We start from the raw sequence: 13,460 nt of genomic DNA, 5'->3' as shown, positions 1-13,460 counted from the left end.
AGTAAAGAAAATAAAAAAAAAAAAAGGAAGAAAGGAGAGTAATGATTTGGTGATCCCAACTAACCTTCTAAGGCTCTGCCAAGGATGAATCCATTCAGGTAGGGCAGTAAACCTGGGACACTGGAGGAAGTCTGTTTGGCTTGCTGACTCCTGTGTTGGCTACTCTGCTGCCAGAAGAAATAATAAGGATATTTTTATTACTGTGACAAAAGTTTCTTGGACGTTGACTGAAGCTACCCTTCTAGGCAGTGAGACCTACATTGTTTACACTTTGCTGTCAGGAAGAAATTTCTAAGATGGAGTAGAGAAAAGTTTCTAAGTACAAGAAATGAGAGGCATGCTGTAAGAGACATTATAAAACACCTCAGATTCACCCTCTTCATTTGTCAGATAATGCAGCAAGAGGAGCCGCTTCTAAGGCACTTTCAGTTTGGAGCATGAACCAGGGACTACTCCTATGCCCAGCTATTCCCTTAAGTGTTACCAAGACAAAAAAGTCTCAAATCTATGTTCTATTGGGCTGTAGGACCAGATATCACTGTGGGTGCAACTTGGCATACTCCCAAGAGTATCATCTTGTCTTTTCTAAATCTGAAAGTCTGTCCAGTGTCCTTCTTGCCTTCTTGTAAATCTTCATCAGTGTCTAGACAATGATTCCTACAAAAGAAGATGCTATTATCAGTATTTTCTTCACATTAGGCTTGAAAATCAGAAAACTCCAAAGATAGGAAGTTGCAGCCAAATTGCTATTCCTGACAGAGGCTGGAGAAAAAGGAGACCTAGATATTCTCCCAGCCTGTGGACTGTGCTGGGGTGCAGGAACACTGGCAGCTTCTCTACCTGAGAGCTTTACACTGAGTTCTCTAAACTTACCCATCCCTAGAGACAAACCTGTGGGGTCCAGGCAGCAAAGCACAGAGCATTTTCCTGCCATTCTATGCCTTCCCCAACAGTGGTACAACACTGAATATACCCTTTCTTGATGGTTCTGAAGTTGTAACACCCCTACAAAAACCCTTGCCAATGATATTTCATCTTTGTGAAGGCTGAGATCTCCTGGGTGACAAATGTGTCTCAGTGGATCTTGTTAAGGTGGCAATAGCAGGGTTATGTTCTCCCTTGGGAGAAAGCAAACTTGCCTTGATGAAAAGTTTAATTGAGATATCAACTAACAAAACTTTCCATTTCACATATATTTATTTCTACTCAAGGATCAAAAAGATCGTATTTCATTTCCTACTTGGAGGCTTGCTTTTTTATATTTTTCTTTTGCTTTGAAACCACTTCCAATTTTTCCCCTTTTTAAAACATTGTTTCTGCCTTCCTTCTGATATATATATATATATATATATATATATATATATATATATATATATATATATATATATATATATATATATATATGAATATATACATATATATGTATATCAGATTTAGGATACAGTGTTTAATTTATCTATTTTAAGCCTTTCAATATTAGATCAAAATTACATGACAAAGAACATGTTAAAACCCAGCAACAATGTCTGAGACCATTTTAAATTCACAAATGTTCACATTAGTTGAATCCTTAATAAAGAATGGGGGTAAGGATTGGTAAAGCCACTTTCTGTCAAGTCTGATGGCTTGAACTTGATACCTAGACCCAAGTAGCAGAAGAAGAGAACTGACTCCCCAACATTGTCATTTGATTTCATGAGTGTGCTATGGCCTATACATACAAGCGCACATACACACACACACACACACAGAGAGAGAGAGAGAGAGAGAGAGAGAGAGAGAGAGAGAGAGAGAGAGAGAGAAACAGACATAATAAAACAATACAAAATGCGAGGATAATCTCTATAAATGTATATTTGAAGTTCATTATGTGTCAATTATCATCTATCTGATTATCTATCTACCATCTATAATCAATCAATCTATCTACCTATTCATCTATCTTCTATCTAACCATTATCTATATAATTTATCTCTATCCATTCATCATCTGTATAATCTATCTATCTCTATCATTCTATCTCTATCATCTATCTACCTACCATCTATTATCTATTCATCTGTCATTAGGAAAGGAGGAAAGGTTATCAGAAACTGACATGATTTTTAAGACTAAGTTATAGGAGACATGAGAGCTAATATTGTTGTTCTTGTCCTCTGAGTCAGTCCAAAGCTGAAGAAGGCCCATGTCTCCAACCTTTTCTGCCATACACTTGCCTATTGAAAAGGACTGGATAAGGTTCACTCATGTTGTGGGTTTATCCAGTCTAGTAATTCAATTATTAATCTAATAGGGACACATCTTCACAAATACTTTCTGAAAAAATATTTCACTAATATCATTTAGCCAAGTCCAATTGATATGTAAAATTATGTTTCACATCTGAAAATCCACTGGTTGTAACTAGACAAGTTTAACTCTAGTGTTTCAGTTCTTTCCTGTGGATCTCTACATCTGCTCTATGACACAGAGTCTCCATAGCTGGGTTTTGTACAAAGTTTAAAATCAGAAGGTAGAACTCTTTTAAATTGTTTTTTTTATCAAGTTATTTTACTCTTCTTGGATGGTTCCATGTCTATACTAATTTAAATAGCATATAAATACAAATCTCAGTCTGGTGTGTGTGTGTGTGTTTGTATAACAATAATTAAGAGAAGAGAGGCCAAAGGGCATGAATTTGAGAGAAAGAGAGCCAGTAGGGTTGTATAGGACAGGTTGGTGGGAGGAAAGAAGGAGGAGGATATGATGTAATTACGTTTAATAATAATTTAAAAACAGCAGCATGTCAGATTCTGTGTAAGCAAAAAAGAGAGACTTTATGTGAATGATACTTGATCTTTCACTAAAATCTCCCAGCATTAACTTTTCAACAATAACAATCCTCCCAGTCCATTAGCGTGGGCGATCTATTGATCCATTCATTTAGATATTTTATTTCCTTTGGTAATATTTTATTTATAGTGTGTGTTTTGAACTATATTCTTTTTCATACCATTATAAAAGAAGTTGCTTTACTTAATATGTGGACTTTCTTCACTACAAATGTTAAGATATATAGTTAATTTTAGGTTTTTCTCTTACACTCACTCATAGCTGTAGTTGTGTCTGTATTTGTAAGACATTCTCTAAAAAAGATAATGTCAACTATCTCCTTTCTAACTTTAATATATTCTACTTCTTATTCTTGTCTAATTAGCTTCATACCTACAGTATAATGTTGGATCAAAGTAATGGGGATAGACATATGTATATATTCCTATTTTTTAAAAATATACTCATTTATTTTAGTAAAATACACTTTAATATTTTAAATTAAAACAGACCAACATCACTTTCCTCTCTCTTTCCTTCCTACAACCCCTTCCAGGTACCTTGACACAAAATTCCTTCCCTACTCTCAAGTTGCTAGCTTCTTTTACTTTGATTGCTATTGATGCATGGGGAGATGGAGAATTAGCCTCTCCCAGAACTGAGCCCCCTTTTTGGTTGTCCAGTGGAGAGTCTTTATAATCCTTAATCCGTGTCCTTTTGCCTTAACTGGAAAGCAGCTTTGTTTATTCATGGTGATGCTAACTTCAGGGTGCCATCACTGACCTTTGAAAGACAGTTGAATTTACCTTCTGCTCTACTTTAGTTCAATGTTTTTATCAGTTGGATTTTGTCAAATGATTTTATTTGGTACATCAAAATGATCACACATATTTTGTTCTTTTAAATTTTTACTTATTTTATTTTAGTGTGGACTACGAGGAAGGCACCTGAATCTTAACCCAGTATCAGCTTCTTGTAATACTTCCCATTTAGTAACTTTCACTTTGACACAAGTATAATATTGACCTCATAAAATAAGCTGGGAAATGTGTTAGCCGGTTTTATATTTTGGGAGTCTAAATAAAGAATTTGGTTTGTTCCTTCTTAAATATTTGACACTTTTCATCAGTGAAGCCACATAGTTCTAGAATTTTCTTCATGGAAAACTGAACATTACAATCATTAAATGATTATGTCATAATAAACATTAAAATGATAATTATAATCATTTGGCTTGTTATGGATTGTAAAAATCTGCCTGTGTTGGGTTTCCTACTTTATATATTTACAAAAATTTGTACATTTCACTGAGGTCATCTACACTTTTTAGTGCAGTTTTTCACAATATTGCTGATCTTTCATTTCCACCAGGGACTTACTTGCTGCTTCTTTATTTCCTTCCTTTAGCAATCTGAGTATTTTCTTGTTTTTATTATCATTCAGTCTTTCCTATGTACACATAAGTTCCCTCTCTAAAGATCAAACAATTGAACTGCACCTAATGGTTTCTTTTATGAATTATGTGTACACCCTATTATCTCTTTCATGCTTCATTCACTAATTAGCTTAACAGACATTTTGTTTGTATGTATGTATGTATGGTTAATTTATTAGAAATATGTTTATATTTGCAAGATTTTTTTTTTAAGTAAGCAGCCATTGACAGATCACTTGTGTGTGCTTAAGCTTGCAATGGATGTGCTTTAGAAGACATTGTGTCAATTACTAAATTCAAATTCAGTCACTGATCTTCATATAATAACTCCAGTGAATAAGGACAAATGGCAGCCAGGTTAATATCGTGAATGATGTGAGAAAACTAAAAGGAAGGACTCAAAAGAATATATACACCTCTTTCCTGGTTTCCGCGGCAGCTGTAGCCATGAGTAGCAAAGTCTCACGCGACACTCTATAAGGGGTGGTGAGGGAAGTCCTGCACAGGAACCAGTGCAAATGCCCTTAGTTTCTGGAGACAGTGGAGTTACTGATCAGCCTGAAGAACTACGACCCTCAGAAGGACAAACGCTTCTCAGGCACTGTGAGACCCCTGGCCCCAAGCTCTTGGTGTGCGTCCTGGGGGACCAGCTGCACTGTGATGAAGCTAAGGCAGTGAATATCCCCCACACGGACATCATGGCACTTAAGAAGCTTAATAAAAAAAAAAGTTGGTCAAAAAGCTGGCCAAGAAATATGATGCCTTTTTGACCTCTGAGTCTCTGATCTAGTAGATCCGATGTATCTTGGACCCAGGCCTAAACAAGGGTGGCAAGTTACCCTCCCTGCTGACACACAACGAAAACATGGTTGCCAAAGTGGATGAGGTGAAATCTACAATCAAGTTCCAGATGAAGAAGGTGCTGTCTGGCTGTTGTTGTCGGCCACTGGAAGAAGACCGATGATGAGATGGTCTACAACATCCACCTGGCTGTCAAATTCTTGGTGTCCTTGCTCAAGAAAAACTGGCACAACGTTCGGGCTTTGTACATCAAGAGCACCATAGGCAAGCCCCAGCATCTGTAATTAGGATGCTTCAATAAACCTCAGTGCTGTCAATAAAAGAATATGTACACCAATTTCAGTGTTAACCTACAATCAGTATTATATCACAATGAAGGAGACTTCACCAAGTTTCCCCAAAATTTCAGAAGCAAGACAAATACATTTACTTTCTTGGTATTAATCAGTATAATCAGTATAATGCTTGAAGTCTTACCTAGAGAAATAAGGTAAGTGAAGGGAGAATGTGGCAGGACTTTCTTTGAGATTGCCAGCTTCCAAATAATGACAGGGAGACTTATTATATTTATTTCTGTATTTCAGGCCTTAAAATTTAAACTTGTTCTTAACTAACTTGTAACCTATTATCCTGGCCTGCTTCTTCATTCTTGTCTGAACAGCCAGTACCTCCCACTCACACACACACATATACTTGCCTAATTCTCTCCCAGAATTCCTAACTCATCTAGTAGTTCCACCTTCTACTTCCTGCCTTTGCCATAAGCCATCAGCTTTTTAATAAACCAATCAGAAGATAACAGAGGGAGTGTTTACAAAACATTGAGACAGGTGATGCTTAGCCATACCAAAGTCCATCCTGTAATCAGATCTCTGCCCAGTTCAGAAATCAGCCTTTGTATAATACAGAGACAATCACTATACAGTGAGTAAATACATCACTACAAAAGGATAAGCTGGCATAAATAAAAAAGGAATAAATTGATGTGTTCATATTGTAGATGTTTTGCTCTTTACATGAGATTTTAAAGCATTATACAATAATACTCTTGGAATTAATAACATCTTTCAACAGGTTACAAAATTAGCATACAAAAATGAATAGCTTTTCTATATACCAATAACAATTCTGAAAAGGAAATGAAGATCTTCCCATTTATAACAGCGATCTAATGATTTAATACAATCCATATTATTGTTCTAATGACATTGTTCACAGAAATGCAAAAAATACAATGTTCTTATAGAATCAATGGAATCCACAGAAAGCCAAAGAAATCTTTATCAAAAATAACAATGCATAAACTATCAACAGCTGCAAGTTTGCTGCAGTTGTGCAAGTGTGAATGGTCCATAGTGTCCTGCTCTGAGGTCTGCTGTTGGGTGTTATGAGTAGACCTCAAATAATCCCTGAAATCAAGACATGGCTACAGTTGGGCAGACTTTCATATTGGAGAACTTTGTCAAAGTTCCAGAAGACATGAAAGGCATGTAAGAAGTCATAGTGGGGAGAAACCATATGAATGCAGTCAATGTGGTAAAGCCTTTTCATTTCCCAGTCATCTCCAATATCATAAAACAAGACATAATAGAGAGAAACCTTATGAATGTAATCAGTGTGGTAAAGCCTTTTCTTGTCAGAGTAGTCTCCAATATCATAAAAGAACACATACAGGAGAGAAGACTTATGAATGTAATCAATGTAGTAAAGCCTTTGCAAAACCCAGTCATCTCCAACGTCATAAAAGAATACATACTGGAGAGAAACCTTATGAATATAGTCAATGTGGTAAAGCCTTTCCATGTCAGAGTAGTTTCCAATATCATAAAAGAAAACATACTGGAGAGAAGCCTTATGCATGTAATCAATGTGGTAAAGCCTTTTCACATCCCAGTCATCTCCAATATCATAAAGGAACACATACTGGAGAGAAGTCTTATGTTTGCAATCAATGTGGTAAAGCTTTTTCATGTCAGAGTAGTCTCCAATATCATACAAGAACACATACTGGAGAGAAGCCTTAAGAATGTAATCAGTGTGGTAAAGCTTTTTCATGTCAGAGTAATCTCCAATATCATAAAGGAACACATACTGGAGAGAAGCCTTATGTTTGTAATCAATGTAGTAAAGTCTTTGCAAGACCCAGTCATCTCCAAGACCATGAAAGAAGACATACTGGAGAGAAGCCTTATGAATGTAATCAATGTGGTAAAGCCTTTGAAAGATCCTGTCATCTCCAAAGACATAAAAGTGTTCATACAGCCGGGCGGTGGTGGCGCACGCCTTTAATCCCAGCACTTGGGAGGCAGAGGCAGGTGGATTTCTGAGTTCGAGGCCAGCCTGCTCTCCAGAGTGAGTTCCAGGACAGACAGGACTATACAGAGAAACCTTGTCTCGAAAAACCAAAAAAAAAAAAGTGTTCATACTGGAGAGAAACCTTAAGAATGTAATCCATGAGGTAAACCTTATTCATGAGGAAGATATCTCCAAAAACGTAAAAGTTCACATACTAGAAAGAAATCTTGTGGAGGTAACCGAGGTGGAAAAAGCCTTTTCACAAAGTTTTTTTTCTCCAAAATCATAAAGGTAACCATATGGGAAAGAAACTATGAATGTAGTTAAGGTGCTAATGCCTTTGCCTGTCTCAGTAGTCTCCGTAACATACTGGAAAGTAACCTCATGAATGGAATCAAGGTGGTAATGCTTTGTATGTCCTAATCATACTTAAATGCATGAAAGAAGGCATAGTAAAAATAAACTGGTGATTTGAATGTGGGACTATTAGGAGGCATGCCTTGTGGTAACTGTGCTGTTGATACATCTTTTCAATATACCTTTTATATCATACATTAGCATCTAGAAAATAGATTTCCTCTGTAAATCTCTATCTGCCTCAATGAGTAAATTATCACTCTCTTGTCATTATTTAGAGTGTCCAACATCATACTATGGTATCTGAACCTAAAAGAGACTTAATACTGACAACACTTTTGGAATGTAAATATTCCTTTAGGTCTTCTTTGAGCATTAGCCAGAGCTAAATGCATGCTACTGTCAAAGAGATTTTTCATTATTAACCTCTTACATGTTGGAGTGATTTATACTTGAGAACTGTTGTTAATTCTAGAACAGCTATTGTTGTAACCTTTTAGAAAATGAATCTGAGAGAGACTATCCAATGTTTGACTTGGTCAGGTGCTCTTGATCCCAGACTTTTGCTTCCTAGGTTAATGATGAAGCCACAAGTACTCTTATACCTAAACCACACAAAGACCTAACAAAGAAAGAAAACTTCAGACCAATTTCCCTTATGAATATCGATGCAAAAAATACTCAATAAAATTCTTGCAAACCGAATCAAAGAACACATCAAAACAATCATCTACCATGATCAAGTAGGCTTCACCTCACGGATGCAAAGATGGTTCAATATATGGAAATCCATCAACATAATTCACTACATAAACAAACTCAAGGACAAAAACCATATGATCATCTCACTAGATGCTGAGAAAGTATTTGACAAAATCCAACATCCCTTCATGATAAAAGTCTTGGAAATATCAGGAATTCAAGGCTCATATTTGAACATAGTAAAAGCAATATACAGAAAACCAGTGGCCAACATCAAACTAAATGGAGAGAAACTTGAAGCAATCCTATAAAATCAGAGACTAGACAAGGCTGCCCACTCTGTCCCTGCCTATTCAATATTGTACTTAAAGTCCTAGCCAGAGCAAATAGGCAACAAAAGGAGATAAAAGGGATACAAATTGGAAAGGAAGAAGTCAAATTATCACTATTTGCTGATGATGTGATAGTATACTTAAGTGACCCCAAAAATTCCACCAGAGAGCTCCTAAACCTGATAAAAAACTTCAGCAAAGTAGCTGGATATAAAATTAACTCAAGCAAATCAGAGGCCTTCCTATACACAAAGGATAAACAGGCAGAGAAAGAAATTAGGGAAACAACACCCTTCACAAAAGTCACAAATAATATAAAATATCTTGGTGTGACTCTAACTAAGGAAGTAAAAGATCTGTTTGACAAGAACTTCAAGTCTCTGAAGAAAGAAATTGAAGAAGCTCTCAGAAGATGGAAAGATCTCCCATGCTCATGGTTTGGCAGGATTAATATAGTAAAAATGGCCATCTTACCGAAGGCAATCTACAATGGAATCCCCATCAAAATTCCAACTCAATTCTTCACAGACTTAGAAAGAGCAATTTGCAGATTCATCTGGAACAACAAAAGACCCAGGATAGCCAAAACAATTCTCAACAATAAAGAAACCTCTGGTGGAATCAGAATCCCGGACCTTAAGCTGTACTACAGAGCAATTTTGATAAAAACTGCCTGGTATTGGCACAGTGACAGGCAGGTAGATCAATGGAACCAAATTGAAGACCCAGAAATGAACCCACGCACCTATGGTCACTTAATCTTTGACAAAGGAGCTAAAACCATCCAGTGGAAAAACGACAGCATTTTCAAAAGATGGTGCTGGTTCAACTGGTGGTTAACATGTAGAAAAATGAAAATCGGTCCATTCCTTTCTCCTTGTACAAAGCTCAAGTCCAAGTGGATCAGGGACATCCACATCAAAGCAGATATATTAAAACTAATAGAAGAGAAAGTGGGGAAGAACCTTGAGCAAATAGGCACAGGGGAAAATTTCCTGAAGTGAACGCCAATAGCTTCTGCTCTAAGATCAAGAATTGACAAATGGGACCTCATAAAGTTGCAAAGCTTCTGTAAAGGAAAAGACACTGTCAATAGGACAAAATGGCAACCAACAAATTGGGAAAAGATCTTTACCAACCCCATATCTTATAGAGGGCTAATATCCAAGGTATACAAAGAACTCAAGAAGTTAGACTCCAGAGAACCAAATAACCCTATTTAAAAATGGGGTACAGAGCTAAACAAAGAATTTTTCAATTGATGCACCCCGAATGGCTGAGAAGCACCTAAAGAAATGTTCACCATCCTTAGTCATCAGGGAAATGCAAATCAAAACAACTCTGAGATTCCACCCCACACCAGTCAGAATGGCAAGGATAAAAAACTCAGGTGACAGCAGATGCTGAAGAGGTTGTGGAGAAAGAGGAACATTATTTCATTGCTGATGGGATTGCAAACTGGTACAACGACTCTGGAAATCAGTTTGGCTGTTCCTCCGGAAATTGGACATAGTTCTACTGGAGGACCCAACTATATCACTCCTGGGCATATACCCAAAAGATACTGCAACATGTAAGAAGGACACATGCTCCACCATGTTCATAGCAGCCTTATTTATAATAGCCAGAACCTGGAAGCAACCCAGATGTCCCTCAACAGAGGAGTTGATAGAGAAATTGTGGTACATCTACACAATGGTTTACTATTCAGCTATTAAAAACAATAAATTTATGAAATTCTTAGGTAAATGGATGGATCTGGAGAATATCATCCTGAGTGAGGTAACCCAATCACAAAAGAACACACATGGTATGCACTCTCTGATAAGTGGTTATTAGCCCAGAAGTTTGGAACACAGGAAGAACAACCCATAAACCACAAGGAACTCAAGAAGAAGGAAGACCAAAAGGTGGTCATTTCATTCCTTCTTAAAAGGGGGAACCAAATACCCACGGAAGGAGTTGCAGAGATTAACTATGGAGCAGAGACTGAAGGAAGGACAAGCCAGTCTAAATATAGCTATCTCCTGAGAGGCTCTGACAGCACCTGACTAATACAGATGTAGAGGCTCACAGACATCTATTGAACTGAGTACAGGGTCCCCATTGAAGGAGTTAGAGCAAGGACCAATGGAGCTGAGGGGTTTGCAGCCCCTTAGGATGAACAACAATATGAACTAATTAGTACCCTCAGAGCTCCCAGGGTCTCAACCACCAACCAAGGACTGCACATGGAGGGGTCTGATTGTTCAGGCAGCATGTGTATAGTAGAGGATTGCAAATTCGATCATCAATAGGAGGAGAGGACTTCGGCCCTGTGAAGGTTCTGTGCCCCAGTGTAGGGGAATGCCAGGGTCAATAAGTGGAAGAGGCTGGAGTGGCAGGCATGGGGATGGGGGAGGCAACAGGGGTTTGTTTTTGTTGTTTTTGTTTGTTTCTTTGTATTTTGGAGGGGAAACTGGGAAAGGAGAAATTTACATGTAAATAAAGAAAATATCTAATAAAAAAAAAGAAAATATAAACTATCAACATACTCAATTTCATTATCCAACAGAGCTATGGTAACAAAAGCAGCACAGTACTATAAAAAAAAAGATGAGATTGTGAAAAGGAAATAAAGAGGCAGCATATAAATCCATAGTGAAAATGAAAGATTACCAGCATATAGAACAATGAAATAGAGAGCCCAGATATAAATGTAACACAGCTGTGTCTGATTTTTGACAAAATTGACAAGAGAAATACAAACACATACATTGGAGAAAACACAGCCTCTCTAAATGGTTCTGGGAAAATCAGCCTGTACATATTCCTTATGTCCCACATCACAAAAATAGATCTAAGTCAATTGAAAGACTACTAGATTGAAGGTAAGGCATAAAACTGATACTGTTAGGGAAAATATGGAAACTAGTCTAATACATAGACGTAGGCAAGTACTTTCTAAATGGAACTCAAATCACTATGCAAACATCAACCAGTGACAAATGTGATTCTGTGAGACTAAGTGGCTTCTGCACTACAGGGAAATAGGTAGCTTAGTAGAAACAAACACAAAATGGGAGAAAAATCTTTGCTCACTGAACATCTGACAGAAAATGAATAATTAGAATATACAAAGCCTCAAGAAAATAGCAAGAAATCAAACAACCCAGTCAATGAAAGTGCTAATAAAATAAGCAGATAATTCTCAAAAGATGAAGAACACTTGACCAACGATGATGAAAAAGTATTCAGCTTCCCTATACATCAAAGAAATGAGAATTAAAATTTTAGTGAGACCCACTACTACATAAAAGAAAAACAAATAACAATGAATGATAAAGATATAAGCAAAAGGAAACTCTCTTATACCACTGAAATGTAAATTAGTTTAACCATTTTAGAATGCTCTAGTATAATGACTCACTGAGTCTTCATTCTGTTAAATGTCATAAGTGTTACTAAATGTCAAGTACTCTAGGACTGGTCTCATGTTCAAGACTATTTGACCATATAATAGACTCCTCAGTGGTTTTGTGTTCTTGTTTAGTTACAGTTTGATGGTTTGTTTTTTTGTTTGTTTGTTTGTCTTTTTCTTTATTCTTTTTGGGAGTGGTTTTATTTATTTAATTTTTGTCATTTTGTTGCTGTATTGGGGTCTTGTTTGTTGAGAAGAAAGTTTAATGGATAGGGAGAAGGGGAGCATCTGAAAGGACATGGAGGAGATCAAGACTATGATAAAATATATTTAAATTTAAAAATTATTGTAAATAGTAAAAGTGTAATAGTAATAATAATAATAGGACTAAAAATAAATCTACCATATGACCCAGATATACATTTATGGACATTTACCCAAAAGACTCTGTCAGAATATCATGAAGATCTTTGCATATCAGTCTTAATTACAGCACTATCCACAATAGAAGGGTTATGGAACTGTGGAAGATGTAGTGTGCATGAACAATGAAATTTAATTCAGTTATAAAGAAGAATGTAATTATGTCATTGTAGTAAACTAGATAGAACTGGAAACAGATTAAGTAAAATAAGTCAGATTTAGAAAGAGGAATATCACATTTTCTGTTATTTTTGGCTATGGATTATATATATATGTTTACAAATACACATACATATACACACATGCAATATTATACATATTCTATATAAAATATAGAATATACACAATATACATATAAAAATAATGTGTTTCTACATGATGTTATAGTTGAAATGAAATTGAGAGAAAAAGAGAAACTGACTAACAGCTTGGGATAGAGAAATAAAAGGAGATTTTAGAAGACTATGGGGAAACATAGGCACAGTACATTATATGATTGTGTAAATGTCCATATCAAACCCACTACTGTGCACAGCAATTCTATGCCCATTGCAGAACAAGGCCCCACAATACTTAGAATCATTCTTTTCCACCCACTGTATGTAATTATAAAACTGAAGGAAATGTACAAATCAATGTTCAGTTATGGGAACAGTGCTATGTCCTTGTAGTAAAGAAAATGTGAGATAGTTCTCACATTGGAATAGGCTTTCTCCCAAGAAGTATTTTATTCATGCAGCAGTCAGAAAGAGATGTCAAAGGGAAAGCTGTGAGTTTCCTGAGTAAAATCATTAGCAGATGTAATTTAGGACCAGTGAGGAAGTGGGATTCTGGAATAGAGTGAAGAAGATGAACATGTACAAGAGAAGCCTCCAGTGTTTGCACCAATCCTTTCCTCTGGTC

The 13,460-nt window shown here is 36.4% G+C and overlaps 2 pseudogenes; both read left to right on the top strand.

Annotated features, from left to right (window-relative positions):
* Positions 1–4,694: 4,694 nt before the first annotated feature.
* LOC116098525 lies at positions 4,695–5,332 on the top strand (annotated as a pseudogene).
* Positions 5,333–5,509: 177 nt separating this feature from the next.
* On the top strand, positions 5,510–7,303 carry LOC116098524 (annotated as a pseudogene).
* The last annotated feature ends 6,157 nt before the right edge of the window (positions 7,304–13,460 follow it).

The sequence above is a fragment of the Mastomys coucha genome, unplaced genomic scaffold, assembly GCF_008632895.1.
Source record: "Mastomys coucha isolate ucsf_1 unplaced genomic scaffold, UCSF_Mcou_1 pScaffold20, whole genome shotgun sequence".
In the NCBI taxonomy this organism is placed as follows: Eukaryota; Metazoa; Chordata; class Mammalia; order Rodentia; family Muridae; genus Mastomys; species Mastomys coucha.
This window is presented reverse-complemented; position numbering and strand designations above follow the sequence as displayed.